The sequence below is a fragment of the Vicugna pacos genome, chromosome 7 (assembly GCF_048564905.1).
Source record: "Vicugna pacos chromosome 7, VicPac4, whole genome shotgun sequence".
NCBI lineage: Eukaryota > Metazoa > Chordata > Mammalia > Artiodactyla > Camelidae > Vicugna > Vicugna pacos.
In genome coordinates this window covers 22,942,119-22,965,052 of record NC_132993.1, presented here as the reverse complement: position 1 = coordinate 22,965,052, position 22,934 = coordinate 22,942,119, and the positions used below count along the sequence as shown (strand labels likewise).

At 37.0% G+C, this 22,934-nt stretch overlaps 1 pseudogene; it reads right to left on the bottom strand.

The window, feature by feature from the left end:
* Positions 1-9,025: 9,025 nt before the first annotated feature.
* LOC102534578 (cytosolic non-specific dipeptidase pseudogene) lies at positions 9,026-13,508 on the bottom strand (annotated as a pseudogene).
* Between the last annotated feature and the right edge of the window lie 9,426 nt (positions 13,509-22,934).

The window sequence follows — 22,934 nt, the reverse complement described above, 5'->3', positions numbered from 1 at the left end:
GTTTCAGGCATATTAAAACAATGTATTTTGATAGCCTCACACATTTTTCTAGATGCCTTTGGTTTTTGCCTAAAAATATACGAAGGAAACTTACTGAAAGGTATAACAAACACCAGCAGGCTACTTCACTAATGACTGTGATGATTCCACATCTCTATCAAGTACTTTGATTTTTCTGTGCTAATTGTCAGGGTTTCATATACTATCCAAGCCTAGGAAAGAAAGAATTCATCAAACATTTTAAGCATTATAAAAGCCGACTTTTATCCACAATTGTTTCACATGTCCCTAAAATATGTGTCACCAGTTGACTTTCTGACAAAAATTATATGCTCCCAAATTAAGAAAACTAGTAACTAGTAATATATTGATTTTATTCTGAAAATAGAAACTTGTTGCCTAACTACATTATCTTTGTCTAATTTCCCAAGGAACAGTCAACCTAGAAGTTTCTAGTCAGAAGCCTTTGTATTATAACTAGAAAGCAATACTGAAGTATATTCTGTTATTGGAGCTGTGCAAAGATAGAATAACTGCTTTGTCAGATAATCGCTTTAATTATCAGAACTGATAAAGAATTTTGTGACTCTAAGAGTCAAGCAAGAAGGAGCTTCTACATTGGGAGAAAGGTTGGAGTAGATCACATTTAAAATACTTAGACTTTCCTAAAGAGAATTTAATGTAAGAACTAGCTCTAAAACCTTGTTAGATAACTTGGTGTGACATCACATTTCAAAATACTGACCAGCGTGGCCTTAAGCTTTCCCACAGTTGGATCAGACTTCAGACAGGCTTCTTCCCACTTCTAGGTCCCTGGCCTCCCTTTCCTTTAGAGCATTTACTTTAGAAAACTGTACCTGTAAATTCTGCCCCTTTGAGACATAAATTTTTTAAAGGATTCTGTCAGCTTTACAACCCAGGACTGTCTTTCTCAAGGACATGGGAGCCATCTCTTTGAAGTGTAGTCATTAAGGAAGATGGTGCCCCATCTCCCTGTCTCTGTGGGAGGACAGGGGGAGCCTGACTCAAGGAGGCACCTTGGTCCAAGTTGTAAGACTATTACAAATGGTACAGTGTAACTAAAACAAGATTTCTTAAAGGGAAATAAAGCCAGAAAATTAGGTTGATTTAGGTCTTGGAGGTTCTTGATCTTGATCACCAAGCCAAAGATTTTGAATTTTATCCTAAAGAATGATTGGATAAAGAAGCTGTTGAAATATTTTAAGCTAGAGAGAAAAGTGGTCACATTTGCATGCTAAGTGCACTTGGCAATGATGCAGTGGTTTTCAAATGCTTTTACTTATATATTCCCTAAAATTATCTTGAAAAAGATATAGCAACTCATAAAGATGTTTTCTCAAAACCAATATTTTGAATTGGCATCTTGTGAAGAGGACGTGGGAAAGAAAAACCAGCATGATGTCTTGATCACAGGAGCATTCTCAGGCAGGTCAGTTTTAGGGAAAGGCACCCAAGGAATTGAAGGAGGTGGAAAATGATTCCCTGAAAATTATCTGGTTTGATGTATTTCTCCGCTAACCCTTACCACTCCCATAGATATGAATACAGCATTTTGAGTACTGCTGAGGAATAGTGCAATGGAGAATATGAAAACTAGAGACAGAGAGCAGCAGAATATTTTTATATTAATCCAGACAAAAGATTTTTAGTGCACGAAATTGGGCAGTGGAGGTAGGTTTTAGCTTTTGCTGAATGAAAAAAAAAATCACTCCAAACTTACTGGCATAACAGCCATTTGTAGTAGGTCATGAATCAGGTAAAGTGGATGATATTGGCTGGTCATGGCTTGACTTACTCATGCATCTGGGATGTGCTGACAGGTAAGCTGAGGCCTCCCTCGTCTAGGAAGGCCTCGTTCACGTATAGTGGCTACCTGTCAGTTGGGGAGATGAGGGTAACTGGGGCATGTGTGTCTCCTTATCCATCAGGCTAGTCCAGGTTTGATCATGTGGAGGTGACAGAGTTCCAAGAAAGAGCAGAAACAAACAAGACATCTGGGAAGCCTAGGCTTGAAACTGACAGAATAGCACATCTTCTGCATTCTATAAACACAAGTATGTCACAAGACCAGCCCAGAACGGAAGGTCAGGGTGCAGACACCAACCTGTGGCTGCGAAGTATTGGAAAGTTGCATTTCAAGAAGCATGATCACAGAGAAGGGTTACTTTTGTGGTTGCTTTTGAAATCAGCTGCAATGGTAACATGGACGGCACCTCTAAGATTTCAGAGTGGGACCACTTTACAAAGAATATTCTTGCAAAAGCAGGTAGGTTTTGTCAGTGGAAAGGCAGTCTAGAGAGTGGAGATGAATGAAATAGCTGAAGTTTGGTTGGTCTAATATGGTAAAAACAGACTCAGGAAAGAAAGAGTAGAGGTAAAAGATGAAAGAATGTACAAGTTTGGGTAAATTATTGGCTGTAAGAAGACAAAAGTTCTTGCTAAAATTCATTGTCGAATTTTATTTAAATATGGATTTAATTAAAATTCTTTTTAATTGAAACTTCCTTGGTCAATTAATCTATATTTAAATTTGGCCAACTTTATCATGGATTTAGAGAAACAATGAATATTAATCTATGAAAAGGCCTTGGAGACCATCTAATCCAGTTTTCTTACTTAACAGATGAAAAGGTAGAATATATTATTCTAGGACTTAATCCAGAATCCACAGCAGTTTTCATGTTATCTGACTTCCACTCAGGTGTTTAGTTTAGGTTTTTAAGGATAAGGTTTTTTTAAGGGTACAACTGCTTTTCAAAAAAGTAAAACAGACAGTGGCCTAGTCCAACACACTTTTACATAAAGATAGTGAAGTATAAAAGTACAGTCACTTGCTGAAGGTAATAGAGCTAGTTGTTGGCACAGCTAGGGCAAGGATTCATTTGCCCAAACTCTCCAACTGTCTGCCCCCTTCCTCTGCTTTGAGGCAGGCAGAGGAGCAAAGACAACGAAAGGAAGAAAACAATAAATGGTATTCAAAGGCAGAACATAAATCCCGGATGACTGCCTGAGAAATATACATATGACTGCAGCTAGAACATACACTTGTTGTGTAAACAGAGTGATAGATGTGGTTATAAACACACACACATGTGTGTATGGATGTCACTGATCACCCTGAGTTTTTCACTCTCACAAGATGCAGAGCTTCAGACTCACAGATACAGGAAGAGAATCCATCTGTGAATCTTTCATCATGCCCATTTTTGCCTTGGTCTCTTCATCAGATATGATCAGATGGTAGCTAATCAGTGCTCTGTTTAATCAGGTATCCTGATTAATAGTAGCTGTACATATTTTGCAGATAATTACATTTCCAAACATTAAAATTCAGGTAAATATCTCTGACATTAAGCCTATAGCAAACAAAATATAATTTTTCTTTGTTGAATCAACAGCCCTAATAGTCCAGGGTTATGATGAGCTTCGTTACCATCTTATTGCTGAATTGCAGTATCCACCAAGTTCCTTCAGTTCCAGAACACCACACAATAAGTAGACCTTATGTGTAAAAGAAAACGGAAGAGAAAGAAATTTCTCTGTCTGCACATCCTGTATAGAGTTTCCTGTATCTGTTTATAAATTGTACAAGTTTACAAATGCTCATTTCGGATGGTAAATAAAGACTGAGGAAGAAGAAGCCGTTAGCATCTCGATAGTTACGACAGATGGTGTTAACCATGTGAGAACGCTTGCAATACAGAAAAATAAATTGTTACACAGCAAGGGCTCTGTCTTATACAAATGCTTGGTATAATGCAAATCAATTAATCCTCAGTATTTTAAAACAACATCAAGTGAAAGATTTAGTTACCAAGAATTAGGGAAGAGTATAACAAAATTAAGTAATAAGCAAGTAAATTTAAATATTCATTCCAGATGTAAAAAAAAATAGGATTTGGTAATTCTCAGCTTTTAAATATTTTCTGAAGCTAAATGTGAAAAGGCAGTGTAATCTCTGAAGCAGACAAGTTTTATTAAAACAATAATTTTACTCAAAGTAACAGAATTTGCCTATGACTAGAATATAAGCTATTAAGAAAACCTCAAGGCAAAAATATTATTTAAAACCAGTTTCTCCTACAAGTTGCTTATGGGAATCATAAGTAGAAGGTTTCAAGGTTGAAAAAAGAGTCATATATATGTACATGTATATGTATATATGTATATATAGTTATTTTCAAAAATGAATATCAAATTTCTGATGGAGTCTTTTTAAATTGCAAAATAAGCTTATGCCCAAGAATGTGTGTATGTTTGTGGGGGCACGTACACATTCTTGTGTGTATGCTTTATGGTAGAAGAAAAAAATTATCAAATTTCTTATCAACAGTCCACGATCACTTATTCATTCAAAAACCGAGGAGGGCTGGGTTGTCCTTGTGATCCTGGAGACTTCTGTCTCTGGATGTTCTCTTTTACTCACCAGTCATTGCTATAATTAAATATTTGAAATCGGTATAAAATTTTGACAGTTTTAGGAACAGGGTACCGCAGTCAAACACATTGTCAGTCCTCCTCCAGGTAAAGTGCCAAGAGAAATATCAGATCTTACCTAGATATGGGCTCAGCTTACTAATTCCATAGGTAGAGCCTGAGATCTTGCTTGTCATTTTGGTCTAGACCACTGGGCTTCAAAAAATTTGTTCATATATCTTGTTAAAAAGCTTTTAAACCCGTGTATCCCCAAATGAATTTTTATTTTGAATCTCATCACATTTATTATTGTCGCAAAAATATAATTTCTCTAGAATTGTAAATAAATGTGGCCCCTATCTACTACAGAGAATTAACACCCACCATCAGACATTTTAAAATATATGTGGTCAAAGTTTCTCTAAATGGTCTGAAATTTTACATCCTTTCTTTTTCTCCTTTAAATCATATTTCCATTCCATTTCCTTTATAGACAGACTTAGTGTAATATTAATGCCATACATGTTTATTCTTACATGTTTTTGGTGCCACTTGTAGCTTAACTCCAGGGGACATTATTCACATGATATATATTCTTTCTTAATTCTCTGACAATAAAGTATGTTAATTGAAATTTTTTTATTTTCCAATTTTCCATAATCTTAAGGTCCTGATTTAAAAAAATTTCTTTGGAGGTCGAGTTATAATTAAAGCAATGACTAGTACACAATTAGTATAAACAATTATGTTATATATTATACTAGTTATAAATTTAAAACAATAAAATTTTATTGAAAATTAATTTAAGATAACTGGACTTTCTTTTATAATTAATTAATGTGCTATCAATTAATAGCATTAATTGCTAGAATATGACAGAGTTCGGTAGCTAATTTTCACCTTCAGATGTGAGATCTGAGATATCTTGTTTGCATAAGTAAGTAGGTGGGTCTGGAAAGACTTTTGCAGCTAGAATCTCTGAACTACCGAGTTATATGCCAAATATCCCCTAGATATCTTTTTCCAGACTCTATAAGTTTCTAGTAGTGGATGACTGGATTGGTTCTCCCTTTAATTTTGTGGGAAAGAATGAAGTAAAAATACCTGATTTGGAACATAATTGTTACTCATCATTAGTCTCGTTCACTTTTTTCAAAACCAACACTTACTTTAGTGCCTCCAAGATTTTTTTTTTTAATGCCTTAAGAGGCACACCTGTCTTTTGTACAGTATGAGATGAATACCCTAGTTTGGAGACCAGCAGACTTGTCTTGTTTGTTCTCTGCCCTCTTTATCATCCACGTGCTGAGACTGTATTGCTGTGTAGGCACCATTCACCTCATCTTTTCCAATGTGTGCAGAAGTCGTGAGGATATGATTACAATGGAAATGAAGAAGAGACAACAGAACATTCCATAATAATAAAGCCATTCTGAAAGGCAGAGTATAAATTATTAAAGGAAATGACTGTATCTTACTTTAAAATATCCAGGGACAAAATTTTTTAATTCTTCTTTAGTGATTTTAAACTTACGAACAGTCCTTCAGAACCCAAACCATTAGCAGGTAGAAAACCTTCAATATTGCCAAAAAGATGATGGAAATCAGGAACTTTTCATTAAAACAATGCCTATTATTCCAAAGATAGGACTCTTAAGTAATCTGAACTAGAGTAAGTAGCTTAGACAGTAGGTAGTGGGCTTCTACCATTTGTCAGACTAAAAGCTCAATACTAACCAGTATCAGTAACTCCCAGCCACCTAACAACTTGTGAGAGAAGAGAGAAACTAAACTGGCTCTAACTGGCCAGTGAGACAGATTTGGGCTCAGCTTTCCCCATCTGCCTTGTGAGTGTGGAGAAGATCTCTGAGGTCTCCATACTCACCTCTGGCATCATTAAATGTGAAATAATCCTGCCAACATAAAGTTCATCTAACAAATGTTCAGAACTTGACAAAATCAGGCGAGTGTTTCTTCCAGTTAAATAGGAATGAGAAGGTGTAGAGAGAATCCCCCCCTTGTAAGACAGTAGATTGACATACATGCATAGAATGACCAATTCCATCCATTCCAGGTAGTAGATCCAAATGTCAAATGTGGTAACTACTAGCCACATGTGGTTATTTAAATTTAAATTAATTATAAGTAAATAAAATTAAATTTTCAGTTCTTCAGTCATATGAACATTTCAAGTGTTTAATGGCTCCATGTGGCTAGTGAGAATCTCACTGGACAGTGCAGATACAGACCATGTCCGTCATGGCAAGAATGTTGCTTTAGGACACCATCACACAGGTGGAAAGCTATTTTCAAATTTTTATAACAGACACATGGGTTCCTTGTAATAAACATAAGAATAAATATTAAAATATATAAATATTATATGGGTAATACAATTTTATATGACTCATCCTTAATAGAAAGAAATAAACAATTTTAATAGATGTTAGCATCTTTAAAATCACATGAATATCATTTGATGTATAAAAAGATGAAATATTTCTATCAGCCTGCAGTTGAATAAATATCTAAAATTAAGCAATGTACAGGAAAAGGTCAAGTCTCTAGTGTTTAAACCAATCTCATTCTGTAAAAATAATGTGTACTAAGTCACTCACCCAATATTGAGAAATAGACAGTTAAAACAGGTAATTACACAAATAATAATTTTAATCTTGATTTTAAGCTTTTAAAGCAGGTATGTCATAGTTATCTCTTGTGATACAGATGTATCTGTGTGTGTGCATGTGTGTGTATTCATGTATATCTGTGTATATATATATTTTTAAATCAAACTTTATGCTTTACATACTCATCCAGTTTAAATGCATAATTTGAATAATTTTGATAAATGTTTGGCTATGTAACCATACCACAATCAGGTTATAAAATACTTCCTTCATCCCAAAAGTTCCAATGACCCCCTTTGCAGCCATTCCCCACCCCAACACCGGTCCCTGGAGACCGCTGATCTGCTTCAGATCAATGTAGATTAAACTTGTCTTTTCTGGTTTCATATAAATAGAATTATACAGTATGTACTCTTTTATATCTGGCTTCTTTCATTCAGCCTAATATTTTAAAGAATAATCCACATTGTTTTGTGTATTAATAAGCAGTGCCTTTTGATACTGAGTGGTTATTATTACATTGTATACTGTACTTTGTTTAATCATTGACAGGATGATTGACACAGGGTTGTTCCCAGTTTCTGGCTCTCATGAAGAAAAATTCTTGTTATGAATATTTGCACACAAGTTTTTACTTGGAAATATGCTTTCATAACTCTTGGGTAAATAATTAAGGGTGGAATTAAGTGTGGATGTGATAAGCATAACTTCAAAGAATATTTCAAGCTATTTTAAAAATGAGTTGTACCATTTTCAACAGCAATATGTAAGACTCCTGTATCTCTTCCAGTTTTAATTTGCATTTCCCCGATAACAATAGAAGCAGCCTTTCAAGTGCTTATTGGTCATTTTTATCCCTTCTGTGAAGTATGTGTTGAAGTTTTTTATTGGGCTGTTTGTCTTATTATTCAGTCATTAATGTTCTTTATATATTCTTTACAAATTCTGGATACAAGTAAACTATGCCCATTGTATAAATTATATTGTCTCTTACTTTGTAGTCTGTTTTCTTAAAAGTGTGTTTCAAAGAACAGAACTCTGCTTGGCTCCTCCTTGCTCCAGGGGAGGCTGGGTGGGTGTGGAGGCCCAGCTCCTGCTACAACCCACTAACTCCACCCTGGGGAGGCATTAGAGCATTGCCTGCTTCTGCCAGGAGGGGAATGAAGATCAGTTCCCTGTGTACCCTTGGAGATACCACCCCACAGGGGAATCTGCATGTGACTATGCCACCCGATTCCCTAAGGATAAGAGGGAAATGGGCTGGAAAATCAACCTTCCGTATTAATATGCAGTGCCTTTTGATATGAGTACTTTTTTTTTCCTGTTTTTACTTTTTATTTAGCAACAGATTGAGACCGCATAACTCTCCCAGTTAGGTTTAGGTTTGGGGGGAATTGTAATAAAGAGGAGATATGGAACACCAGTAATGGTTAAGGTCTGGACAAAAGGACAGAATGCTCACGAGACACCAACGGATCAAAACGGGTGGCCCTGGAGGCATCAGGTGCCCATCACTACATGTTCCAAGTGTGCACGACCCTGACTTGGGGCAGAGGTGAGACCAGGAAGCACCAGGTCCTCTCTTTATCCCAAGTGGATGTCAACTAGAACTTCCTACAGAAGAAGTTGGGCTTGTAGGTCTCGCCTGTTTTCTGGAGCCAAAGTCATGCTGACCACTGGTGAGAATTCAGGTGTCATCTGGGTTCGTTTACCCCCAGGACTGAACGTTTATCGCTGCCGGGTACAAGTAACTCCATCCTGAGACGGGTGGGTGCTCTCAGGTCCACTTGAAGTCTGCAGAATCTGAAGACAGGAAAAGGAGCGGTTCCATAGTGTAATGGTGAGCACTCTGGACTCTGAAGACAGGAAAAGGAGAGAGTGGGGCTTATGCTTTTCTGAGAGATGGCAAGAGCATGAGGGTGGAGGGCAGACTCCCTGTGGCGGGGGTGGGATGGTGCTCAGTTCAGCTGAGACAGGTCTGTGGCCAGCATCTTGGTTCCTTCAATGTAATTTTGCCTGTCAAGCTTTTCATTCTGGGAGTGGGCTCCAACGTCAGCTGACCCCACGGACAACAGCATGACATTCTCCCCTGTGGCCTCCTCAGACGTCAGAGGCACAGGAATACTGCTACCTTCCCTGGTCAAGTCTGACTCAGCACCAAAAACTGTTTTCAGGGCTCCTCTCCCAGCCATGTAAAGGGAGTGGTTGAAGTCGGACCCCCAGGTTTTCTTTCCCTCCATGGCCCATGTCCACCTTGAACTTGTTGGGGCTGTGCGGTTCCGCAAACTTCTTAGTCAAGTAGCTTGTGACCTGCTCGCTGGTCAGGAGTCATGTTCAGCACAAGCCTGTTGGAGAACTTGCCGACCGCTTTCCAAGGAATCACGGTCTTGGCCCCCGATCCAGAGAAGGCACCTTCAGTCCGTGGAGGGAGAGGGACGGGACCACCATCTGTGCATCAGGATGTCATTCTTGCAGTAGTGCAGCAGGGTCTCCGCCCCCACATCCCTGGCATACTCCTCCAGGTCCATGTCAGTCTTGTCTAGCTCCAGCTCCTTCTCCGTCATGGGGGGCCACCTCCTCGTTGATGCCGGGGATGAGGACCTTCCCCTTCCTGTCCTCCAGGGAGCCCGTCAGGCGATGAGATTGGTCATGGCCTCGTGGATGGAGCCACTGCACGCGTCCCAGTGCAGGTCTCTGTGCTACATTCCACCTCGATGAAAAATTAGCAGATGTGCCGTGATACAGGGCTTGTTCTTCACCAGCCAGTAGTTGTCAGAGTTGCAGACGTAGTCCCCGTCCTTGAAGAATGTGTCCTTCTGGGCAAAATTCAGCATGTCCAGGCCTTCGGAGCCAGATTCCTCCATGCCTTCTGGACAGAAGCAGACGTTGATGGGAACTTCCTGATTTGTTTTCTAAAAGACCTCCAGGGTGCTCATCCAGCAGGCTACTTGCCCCTTATTATCCGTTGCTCCTCTCCCATCCAGTTTGCCGTCTGATTCCACCAAGGTGAAGGGCTTGCTATCCCAGCCGTCCTCCAGGGCTGCCGGCTGCACGTCCAGATGTCCACAGATGCACACCGTTTTCTTCTGCAGGTCTGAGCCCAGTTTGCCGAGTAAAAGAGGAGGAAGCGGTATCTCCAAGCCATCAGGGAGCTTCTGGTTCCCGATTTCCCCAGCTGCCTGATGTCGGCGTTGGCGACGTCCATCATCCTCCAGATCTCCGCCTTCTTCTCGGTCCGAGAGGACCCACTCTGGACGGCCATGCATTCCGCAAGTTCTTGATGTAGCGAGCCTGATTCTCATCCGCGTACTTAAACAGGGCAGTGAGGGCCGACGTCTTTCCACCTGACCACAGGCCTTGGAGATCCCACCTGTGGCCACTGAGCAGGTTCCACACCACGTGTCCAGGCCACAACAGTTCGAAGTGGGGGTACAAATATTTTGTAGGTGTTTTAGCTGAAGTAGGGTAGGTATTGCCAAAAAGACTTTATGTTTTTAGGTCACATTTTCCCCCATCCTCTGGCAAGAGAAAACACTTTTCTTGACGATTTCTCTGTGCCTGTTGACAGTTCTGGGTTTCAGGTCTCTGGACTGCACTGTCTGGGATGTTTGGGAAAACCAAGGAATTCCCTGCCTTGCCTTTCTGGGGTCTCAAGGTCCCTAGGGAACACACCTTCTGCTTCCTCATTAAAGAGACTTCCTACGCCTGCTGGGTTGTATTTCTGAGGGTTTTTAGTTTTAAGGAGGAAAACTAGAGCTAATATTTCTATTTTGCCAGGAAAGATAGATAAATTTTAAAATCCCATTTATAATAGAATAAAGATATCAAATGCCTAAGAACTATTTTGTCTAATTTTCATATAATAAAAGCTATGTAAGATTTTACCTCCGAAACTACAAACTTTACTGAGTAAAATTAAAGAGGGCAAAAATAAATAGAAAAACAAATACTTTGCTCATGGATTTGAAAACTCAATATTGAAAAATGTCATTTTTTTCTGTAATGGATATATAGATTAAATGCAATCCCAATCAAATTCCTAGATGTATTTTCTGAACATTAACATGGTGATTATATAAAAAAAATTATATGGAAATTCAAATAACCTAGAGAAGTCAAGACAATGTTGAAGAAGTCATCCAAGTTGGAAGAATTATACTGAAAGATTTTAAGACCTACTAGTAGTTAATGCAGCACAATAGGTTCCCAAAGGTAGACACACATACTAGTGAAATAGAAAGCTCAGAACAGACCTGCCTATATTTATGACAAAGCTTACATATAGTGCAGTAAGAAAATGGTATTTTTAGTAAACAGTGCGTGGATAATTCTCCATCTATATGGGAAAAGTAATAATCTGTCTGTCCTCTACCCCACACAATACTAAAAAAGCCAGATATGTTGTAGATCCTTAATGTGAAAAAATATAACATTGAATCTTCCAAAAAAAAGAGAAAAAATCTTCATGACTTTGGAATAGGCAAGTATTTAATGTGCTAAACACAATATCCCCAGCCATAGAAGTACACTAATATTAAGAACTCCTTTTCATCAAAAGACTTCACTGAGGAAGTGAATAAAGAGACCACGGAGTGGGAAATATATTTTCAGCACATGTATATAGCAAAGGAATTGTATCCAGAATAGAACAAACAATAAAAAAGGCAGACAGCCCAATTAAAAAATTACAAAATATCTGAAGAGATATTTAACAAAAATACTAGAGAAAAGTATTTTCTAGGTTTTGGAATGCACATGTCTTCAAAAGTGACTTCAAGGTCCCTTCTTGGAGAGATCGCCCAGCTTCAATTATTTTCAAGGATTTTATCTTAAACCATCTAAGCTTTACTGTGGCCACAGCCTACAGGAAAAGATGATGATCCTTTAAATGTTGCAGTAACAATAAAGACTGGATATTTATTTGTTACCTTGGTAGGGAGAAACTGTCAAAATACTATATAGCTAATGCTCATAAGTAGTAAGTTGATCGTCCTATAGTTTTCAGGTCGTGTACTGTGTGTAGCTTTCTCAGGGTCTGTTTATGATCTTCTTAAACTAAGACCTCAATTTACCTGGATTGGTGACTAGCCCCAATCTCAATTCTTGTAGATATCAGCTTCCCTAAATCCAACCTTCAAAACTAGCACCAAATACCAGGTTTGTCCTTCGGTAACACACCTACTTCTGGAACCAACCTTCTAGACCTCTCTTCTGACATTTGTGAGTAGGGACCTAGAATTATCTTCTATAATAGAAAGAAAACCCAAAATCATTCACATGAGGATATGACCTAATAAAAATATGGTTTCAGTTAATAAGTTTCATGATATGTGATCAACTTGTCAGCTTAGTCTATCTCTTAAGAGATACCTGGCATAATCATGAAATTCCTAAGAGCAAAGAGAATATACTTAACTTCATTAACATTAGCCAGGAATTAGGACAAAATTATCAAGATCATTGCCCTCCTAGTAATTATTGAAATCATTTCTGAGTAAATTATATCTCAGTCTAAATAAATATCCTCTGTATTAAGAAGGAATTACAAAAAATGTTTAATTAATTTTCACTGAAACAAAGTAGTTCTGTAAAATGTTGTTCCCTATCCAATTTCCTGAAATTTGGCACTTAAATAGAACTCCCCGTATACTTTTAAACCATTACATCCTCATAACCGAGTCAATTTCATAGTTCATCACAGAACTGTAAATGACTTATAAATTCACCATTAGGGGCAATTATACATTATAGTGGTTCTGAAAATCACTGGATTTTCAGTAAGACACAGCAGACACTAAATTTGAAACATCCCTTAATACACATCATATTAAAGCACAGGAACAACTTACAAAACTGCAGTTGCTCTTAAAATTCACTGAAATTCCAGTCTTACAAGGAATGATTTCTTATCAATATTTGCAGAGCATCAGTTTATAAAGATGGCCATGCTCTACAACCGTTCAACCTCATTAAGAGGATATTAAGCTCTCTTTCGTAGGAGAAATTAAATTCAGTCTCACTATGTATCTTGCTGTGTATATATATTAAGATTTGATAACAGATGCTTTTTGGATAGGCTTAATCGACTCTAAATGGTCACCCAGGGACAAAGCCCTGAGCACTCATGAGCAAAATCAGTAGCTTCTCATCTTGTATGATGTGAGATGCTCAGAGAAATCCGCACCTGCAAACCTCCCTACCCCACTGACTTTACCAGAAGAGTTGCAATTCAGTTACTCCTCACATACTCAGTGAAAGAATGGAAGCCCTTTATGTGAGATATAAATATCATCTGACAGGGTATCATTTATCATTTTTCAATCATCTAACTATTATATAAATTAATTAAATGCTTAGTAAGACCATAGATGCTTGCTTACCCTTAGGAATGACAAATTTTGATTCGGGTAGAAACTGTCCAGAGTCCAGTGAAACAAGCATCTTTGGGCGTTGTAACTATGAAGCTTGAGCATTCAGGGGCAACTTCAGATTTGTCAGGCAGAAAGAGTAGAGAGCAGAAAAGAGGATACAGAAGGGTAGAAATAGGGACTTAAAACTAAATTTCACGTGCTTGGAAGTTGGGATATACTTTACTATTGCCCAGATGTTGCAGAATCTTCTTAGAGCCGTTGATGGATTCATCTGTTCAGTCTGTATATATGCAGATCAGTAATCGTTGAGCAGTCTGATGTAGCATTTACATGCTTATGTCATATTAAATGTAGCATTCATCCCACCTTTGAATATATGAAATTGCCAGAACACAGGAGAGATCCCAGTTTGCCTTTTCGTATGACAGGCTGGCTGCCCAAGCTCTGCTGTATGGGAGAGCCTCCTGGTTCATTTCTCTGTATTATAGAGATAGTCTTATGAACTTTGTGTCAGTTATCACTGGCATTTAAGAATATATGTATGTATAGAAGAATATGTATGTATAAGAATATATATATATATATATATATACACATACATATATATATATATATTTATATATGACTGAAACATTATGCTGTATACCAGAAATTGACACATTGTAACTGATTATACTTCAATTTTTTAAAAAAGACTGTATGAAACTTATCCTTTATCAGTGATGGTATCCAGATGAAAAAATATGAGACAAGTGAGTCCAAATTTTGTTTTTAATATCCACATTATTTTTCCCCTTCATGCTCTGCCGAAAGTTAGAAATGTCTCAGGTCTCAAAATAGGTTATGTGTCATCGATTTTTTTATATAAGAAGCTAACTTCCTAATTAACTCAAATTTAGAAATATATCTAATAGTTAAAGTTAAATTTACATTAAACCCATAAATAAAATACATTTTTCATCTTCCTCTATGCGCTATGAAACCAACGTTTTTGGTCAAGATATTTTTCTACTTTAAGCTGTCTTGTAGTTCCATAGTGTCTTGATCCCTTGACCCGGCCCCAAAAGTCATCCCATAGTTGAGCCTCTACTTCCCTTTGTGGCTTCTCTCACTTTCCCAAGCTTACCTTTGGTCCCTGGGACTGGGGATCTCTCTGGCTGAAATTAAAACAAATATTCGTTGAATATGTGAGTGGATCAGTTGGCTACTAAGAATTCAGTTCTCTGTCTAAAAATTGAAATTGATCATACTTTAGGTTTTTATGATTCCTATCTCTTGAGTTTTGCTTATTAACTGTTTCATTGTGCATGAAACAACTTAGAACTTCCTTTTCTTTAAAGTTAATATTGCAAACCCCAGCTCTAGCCTATTAAGTCATCATGCAATCTTCACAGCCTTACACTGTATGTGAGTGATATTTCAATACAATTATCAGGAAATGAGAGAAAAAGAATACTGTCTTATTGGACATCTGTGTGTAATGGAAGAGGTCTCTTTAGGTTGAAACTGTGATGAACTTTCTCTGGGACGCTGCTTTGCTCACATTACAAAGGAAGTACATCTTTCTTCAGTGTTTTTAGAGCAGAAATATGTGGATAATTAGGACACCAGAATTCTGAAACAGAAACATTTTGAGTTAAACCTCCCACTTCGGGTAAGAAATGAGTTATCTCCGCAAAGCACCAGAGTGCCTTTTTTCGCATTTATTGAGATAAACTCCCTTAATCAAAGCTTGAAATAATGCCATACTCTCTTAATTGTCATAAAGTGAAAGCAAATTGTCTGCAATTGTATTGTGGTAAAATACTCAGCAAGTGCCAATCTTATGGAAGTGACCTCACATTGTAATACAATGAGCTTACTTTTGCTTGCTTCACTTTAATTGCTATTCTAATTGTAAGAAAGAAACATAGTGCACATGGATGATGCCAAAGAACAAAAGAACATGTATTGGTTAAAGCTCAGGTTAGAGAACCAAAGCGATATATCACTAAATAATTAAGCAGTAAAACAAGATATGAATTGTTTATCTATATATAATTATTTCAACTTGATCTGAGCAAGATGCTTAATAACACATATTGGTTTTATCAAAGTAGATATCTTATTCCACCCTGGATTCCACTTACTTAGGTACTGGTAAAACTAACAGGCTATTTAAGCTGGGAATCATTAAAGCTATATTGTTTCTGATTACAGTAAGTAGGTAAGTAAGTTTAAATGATAAGAAGTTAATAGTAGTAGTAGCAACAGTTAATATTTAGTGAGCATTTACCATGTGCCACTTTTCTAAGAATTTTATATGTGCTAACATACTTCTTCTGTTACCTTATTCTCACAACAACTCCTTAAAGTATATATTATTAGCCCTCTTTTCCTGATAAGGAGACTATCTCTTAATTTGCCCAAGGACATGTAGCTCTTAGGTAGCCTGCTAATACAGAGTCAGACTCAAGGGCCTCCCATCTTAACTGCCACACTGTTCTTAACTGTATCAGTGTATACATGTTTGAATTAACCATGAGAAGCTAACTTATTATAGGCAAACTCATAAGAGAATAATTTGTGATCCAGGTGCTAATTCATTGTTTGATAACTTGTTAGCAAACTTGTGTTATTCCGTCAGCCCATATCTCTTTCTGATGGAGAATTTGACACTAACTCCAAATTAGGTTGGATTCCAATTGTTTTGTGAATATAGAATCAGAACAAGAGAGGTTAAATATTTTTAAGGGATCTTTCTATCAAGTTTCAGTAATATGATGAATAGGTCATTCATCTTGGGGTATTTTTTTAGAAAGAAACAGCGCTGTTAATCTATGGTTGTTTCTGGGCAATACTTTTTCTCTGAACATCATAATATATTCCCCCTCTGGCTTCTTCAAAATGAGGGACTAAGGATTTTTTTTTTCCTTTTTAAAACTTTCTATTTCTGGCAACAGAACATGAATTCATTTTTACTTACAATAGTTTTAAGTATCATTATCTAATTTTTATTGTACAAAAAACTTAAGTTACTCTCTTTCATACCTTAGAAAGTCAATATAATTCTATAGGTTGTAGATGAAATTCAGAAAATATTGAATCTGAAGAATGAAAATCTTGCAGAATTACCAAACTAAACATCTATTAATGACTCAGAGTCTTTGAACTTATCTTCAAATTAACAGAAATTATGGAAATTCAGAATCACCAGAAGAATCCAAAACGTAGACAATTCTATTTAGTAGAGTAAATCAAGTCATGTAAAGAGATTTGTTACAGTTCAAAATCCCATGCCAAATTCTGAATCACCTGTGACAGAAAAAGCATAAATGGTCTAGTAAGAAGGATAGAAGAAATGACCAGAGAAAGGTAGACTTAAGTAGCATCAAGGAGATTACCATTAATTTTTAGTGACATTAAGCATCTTTCCATGTGCCTATTGGTCATCTCTGTGTCTTCATTAGAAAAATGTCTGCTTAGGTCTTCTGCCCATTTTTTGATTGGGTTGTTTTTTTGTTTTGTTTTGTTTTGTTATTGAGTTGTATGAGTTATTTGTATATTCTGAATATTAAGCCTTTGTCAGTTGCATCATTTGCAAATATTTTCTCCCATTCTGTAGGCTGTCTTTTCATTTTGTTTATAGTTTCCTTTGTTGTGCAAAAGCTTATATGTTTAATTAGGTCTCATTTTTATTTTTGCTTTTATTTCTATTGCCTTGGTATAGTGACCTAGGAGAAAATTACTACAATTTGTATCACAGAATGTTTTGCCTGTGTTCTCTTCTAGGAGCTTTATGGTATCTTGTCTTCTGTTTAAGTCTTTAAGCCATTGTGAATTTATTTTTGTGAATAGTGTGAGGAAGTGTTTTTCATTGATTTAAATGTAGCTGTCCAGCTTTCCCACCACCACTTGCCGAAGACACTGTCTTTTGTCCATTGTATATTCTGGCCTCTTTGGTTGAAGATTAATTGACCGTAGGTGTGTGGGTTTATTTCTGGGCTCTCTGTTCTGTTCCATTGATCCTTATGTCTGTTTTTGTATACCACAACTTCTTATCCAATCATGTGTCAATGGACATTTAGGTTGCTTCCATGTCTTGGCTATTGTAAATAGTGCTTCTATGAACATTGGGGTGCATATATATTTTCAAATTAGAGTTTCCTCCAAATATTTTCCCAGGAATGGGGTTGCTGGATCACAGGGTAACTCTATTTTTAGTTTTTTTTAAAGAATCTCTATATTATTCTCCGTAGTGGCAGCACCAAATTACGTTCCCACCAACAGTGTAGGAGGTTTCTCTTTTCTCCACACTCTCTCCAACATTTATTGTTTGACTTTTTAATGATGGCTATTCTAACCAGTATGAGGTGATACTTCATTGTAGTTTTGTATTGCATTTCTCTGATAATTAGCGATATTGAGCATCTTTTCATGTGCTTATCGGACATCTGTATGTCTTCACTGGACAAATGTCTGTTTAGATTTTCTGCCCATTTTTTGATTAGACAAATGAATTTGAGGGCAATTCAGCCCCCTGAAAAGTGCTTTGTTGGTAAACACAGACCTCCAACTTTCACTATACCACCATTATCCTACCTTCTCTTTGCCCCATTTCTTCTACTCAAGGAACAGTTAGAATTTATCTCAAAATAACATGTGCCTTTATATCATTGCAAAGAATTTGTGTTAAAAAGAGATAATAATATGTATTTTATGGGAGAAAATTAAAGCTTGTGTCTGAGATAACAAATGCAATATTAGAATATACCCAAAGAAATGAAACGCAAATCATTTCTACTATCCCACCCAAGTATGAGCTCAGAATTTCTCCTCTTGTAAATATGCTTGTGGCTTTCTATTCTTCTCACTCGTGTTCGGGTCTCTGTACACATAGCTGTAATTTGTTGTTGCAGCAAAATTCCTGATGTGGATCAGCAAACTGTGTTTACTAAACTCAATGTGCAGTTCTGAGACATCACTGGAATTATTATAAAATGGTCAGTGCTACTTCGTGTTTATCCTGTTCATTTTCCACAGCTTCCACTGAGCTCTCTGCAGTCACTGGAAAGATATTTTTCACCACAGAGCCTTAATTAAATCCAGGAAAGGATGGGTCTCTGCTGAGGTGACCTAGGATGTCTCATCTCAGGGGACCTGTAGGTTTATGTGACAGGCACTTGCAGAATTTCACCTTGGAGAAAGGAAAGAAAATCTTGAGAATGAGTTGTAATTTTTTCCTCTTTATTTTAAATATTTGTATTTTCTTAAAGAAAATTCTTTAACATGCTCCATGGCTGTTTAAATCCATTACCAATGTTCTTTACCAATTCACTGAGGCATAATCCTTCCCATTGGTATATCTGAAAGCAATACACAAGGAACCTGTTTTGTTTAGTAGATATTCCAAGAATTTTTTGTTTACATTGATGTTTAAAATAATAAAGCCAGTAGCCACGCTGTCAGGCCTTAATGTTTATATGTGGAGATAGAGACATAGCTATAGGAAAACCAGTGTTTGAAATGAGAGGTTATTTCCATGGCATGAATGATGTTATCAGGAAATGATCCTGTTGTAATGCCTCCTCCATTTTACTGATATCTGATAGTTCACAATTAGACCTCAGGATTTTTGTGTTTTTTTTTTAATTTCTTAAGTTTAGATGAAGTGGAAGTTTCCTACTGCCTTCAAGTGTAGTTCAAATGCCTTGCTTAGCATAATATGTACCCAAAATATAGTCCCTGCCTATCTCTGTAACCTTAACATTCATCTCTCATGATTTTTTCTGTGCTCAAAGTGATCATATAATGTCCAAACTGAACATTTGGGACCAAAAGCAAGTATTGTTATTAATTATGCCAGGACAACAAGTGTAAACTAGGGTGACCCCAGAAAATGCAGGACATATTGTCACCATGTCACTTGCTCTAGACTCCATGTATCACTTATAATGTCCCAGAGACATCACTCTGTTCCCACCTGCCTATTGTTGACTGTGCTACTACTTCTGACTGAATTTCACCCCACCTACCACAATTCAGCATGCCCACGGGGCAAATTTGCTTCGAGTTCAAGTGAAGCCCCTTTTGTACCACTGCTGAGTCCAGGTCATGACTTCCCAATGGGCACATGATATGGTAAGTAGAGTATACAGCCTTTGTCCCATTAGAGATGCCCAATGAATAAATGGATGGAAACTCCATGCATTAAAATTGTAAGTCATCTCTCTTAGAGTATTGTTAAATTCATCTGGTATCCCTGAGAGGATATTTTAATGAAGAAAAGGAGAAGAAATGTGGGTATTGGTTGCCTTGTAGGAAAAAAAAAAGGAAAGACGCATCATTTTGAAATGGAAAAGAATTCAGTAAAAACATCATGCACAGTGAGAAGACTTTGCCTTCTTCACAGTTTCACGAAGGTCCAGCCCCATGTGAAGCTAATCGTTAGGTTCCAGGAGTTGGTTTATTCTTAGAATGAAGTGTTTTGTTTTAATTGAATGAGCCTAGTACTCATTTTGCATTTAGAACAGATTTCTAAATTAATTTTTTCACTCCCTCTTGTCATCAGAAAGCATCTAAGGTAACGCAATTTCCAACAATTTAAAAACAAATGGCTTCAATTCAACTGCCCTATATTTTATGCCATTTAAAAAATTAACTGTTATCACAGCTCAATGTGCCAAGTGTCAACCTTATCAAATTTCTCAGTGCCCAAGAAAATGGATGTAATTGCTTCCTCTCTTTGATATATTGTACATAATTGGCTTCCTATCACAAAGCAGCTGAAAAATATTCACAAATTCTGAAAGAACTCTGCATTTGCATGTGGATCATAGGTTCAGATGTGTATTTTCAGTATAATGTAAATTGTGACAAAAGCAAAAGTAAGTTTCAGTTGATAAAAGGAAACCAACAAAAACAAATGGAAAAATCCAGCAACACTTTTGAAGATTATTTTTAAATAAATAAAACTATTGAGGTCAACTCTATAAGATCTCTTTGACAGTTTCTGTTCCTATTAACGTAATTGCAATTGCGTGCCACTTCAAATGTTTTAACATAAATAGGAGTGTTAGTATTGAGACATAGATATTTTTTGTGCTACTTAGAACCCCATATGGGACATGGGTGCCCATAATGACATTTATTCAACTATAATTTATGGAGTGCCTGCAGTTTGCCAGGTCTCCTGAAAGAGAGTGTGTACTGCTTATTTGCTTGACTGTACCCTTATCACGTTGACTACTAGCAAGCTCCAGATACCTCAGATAGTGTCCCAGGGGAGCTGGATGGACTCACCAGTGTGAAATGCATTGCTTATCTGCTAAGGGAACGTAGCTGTCTAAAGGACCCAGCTGCTGTACTGTGGATCCAACATTGTATTTATTCCAAGGTCATACTTCCGATTAGCTGCTTCCATCAATGTAAAAACATAGTAGGGGTACCAAAGCGGTCCATTCTTGCCCCACCTGGGACTCCTCTTATGGAGGACTTTAGCTCAGAGACTCACCACTAGCCTGGCTGAATTTTCTTAGAATCCTGCAGTCTGACACTCTTTGTACACAATCCTCCATTCTTCCCCTTCTCCTTCACAGGTGTCAGACCTGCATCACTGCCTGTAAGCTCTCGCTACCTTGTCCTGGTCCCTCTCTTTTTTCCTTTACTGGCACTTCTCCCAATAAATATCTTAAATGTCTACTTCCTTCTTGACATCTGTTCTGTAAAGCCCCTGAAACACACTATATACTCCTGCCTTGAGGATTTATATCTCAAATGCTATCTGTTCTCAGGCCATATTGCATGAAACAGAACCAGGTACAAATCTTGAGAACCATGTGAATCTCTTTACCCAGATCCCTACCAGGTTTGAGCAAGCACTCCTCAAACCCTGTACTCTTGCCTCTGGGCCCCATACTGCCTCTGCTTACCTCCCCCTTCAGTGGTCCATTAACCTGAGGTTAAATGGTCCATAAACTTGAGGATAGTTACCTTTTTGAGAATCTGATGAAGTTATATAGACCCTTTCCCAGAGAAAATTACACATGCACACAAATACAAAATAAAGTATGTACTTTCAGAGGTTTTATGTATTAAGGATCCATAACTAAATGTTACTCTTCTAAAGAAAGGAAAATAGTCATAATTATGCCTGTCGATAATTATAAATTGACAGGACATTATGGAGATAATTGGTGAAATCTGAACAAGGTATAATGATTATCTAACAGTATTATATCATTGTTAATTTCCTAGTTTGATAGTTACACTGCAGTTATGTGAAATAATATATTAGTTTATAGGAAGCCATATTGAAGTTAAAAGTTAGGGGGCATCATGTCTGCAACTTACTCTGAAATGGTTCAGAAAAAAATTAGAGGTACATAATAAACAATAATAAATGGAAAAAGAGAGAAAGGATACAGCAAATATTATAAAATGTTAACATTTGGGAAATCAGAGTGAAGGGAGTTTTTAGTAATCTTGAAACTTTCCAAAAGTCAGATACCTCAAAATAAAAAGTTTTGAAAAAAATTAATCCCATGTGATACCCAAAAGCATATTTTTTTTAGTATTTTAATTAAGGCATATGGGCCAATCACCTTCATTCATTATCTTAGTCAGAAGTACACATTATAACATCATTTCTGTTGTATTCTTCATCTTAATCAGTGAGTTAGTACCTAATAACTATAAATAAATAATGGTAAGCTCTCAAAAGTATAAAATAGGAATAATGATTACAATTTTTAAGTCAAAAATAAATAAGTAAATAAACCCACAAATGAAAATCTGCTATTGGTAATTCTGTTAGAGAAATCAAGATTCTAATTAACAAGCTGATCTTTGATCAGTAGCATGTATGGATACAGGTGATTGTGTGTGTCTGTGTGTTGAGTGTAACAGATGCAGAAGCTTTCTGACTAAACCAGTGTTCATCTCTGTCTTCTCTTTCTGAGCTTTTGTTCTTTAAGCTTTCAACAATGTCTCTTGGCACTGTGGAGGTATTGCTGGGATCTTTTCCGACATCTGGCATCCACGAAACAAATGACTATCAAAATTACAGAAATTAAAATCAAAATGGTTAAAGAGAGAAGCCTAAATTGTGTTAGAGAAAGAGATCACAAATTTTGATCAGCACACAGTTTGCTAAGTAATGTGACTGAATATAGAACAATTAGAAAAACATAGCAGAAGTACACACAAAAGAAGATTTGATTCCAGATTTCCGCCTGTTAACTGGGGAGAACGAAAGGACTCCTTCAATTCTAACTGAGGCCATTCTCAACTAGCCAAAGCATGTCTATGCTTACAGTTTCCATAGGGAAAATTGCACAACCAACACACAGCTCCATGCTCTAAGTATACCATCTGTTCTCAACACGTGTATGCTCCTGTGGACATGACCCTTCTCTGAAGTTTTGTATAGACTTGTGGAATGACTAAAGTAGAGGTTAAAAAATGTGGTTGTCTTCAGTGCAGGCAATATACAGCAGTGTATGAAAATAATACATAG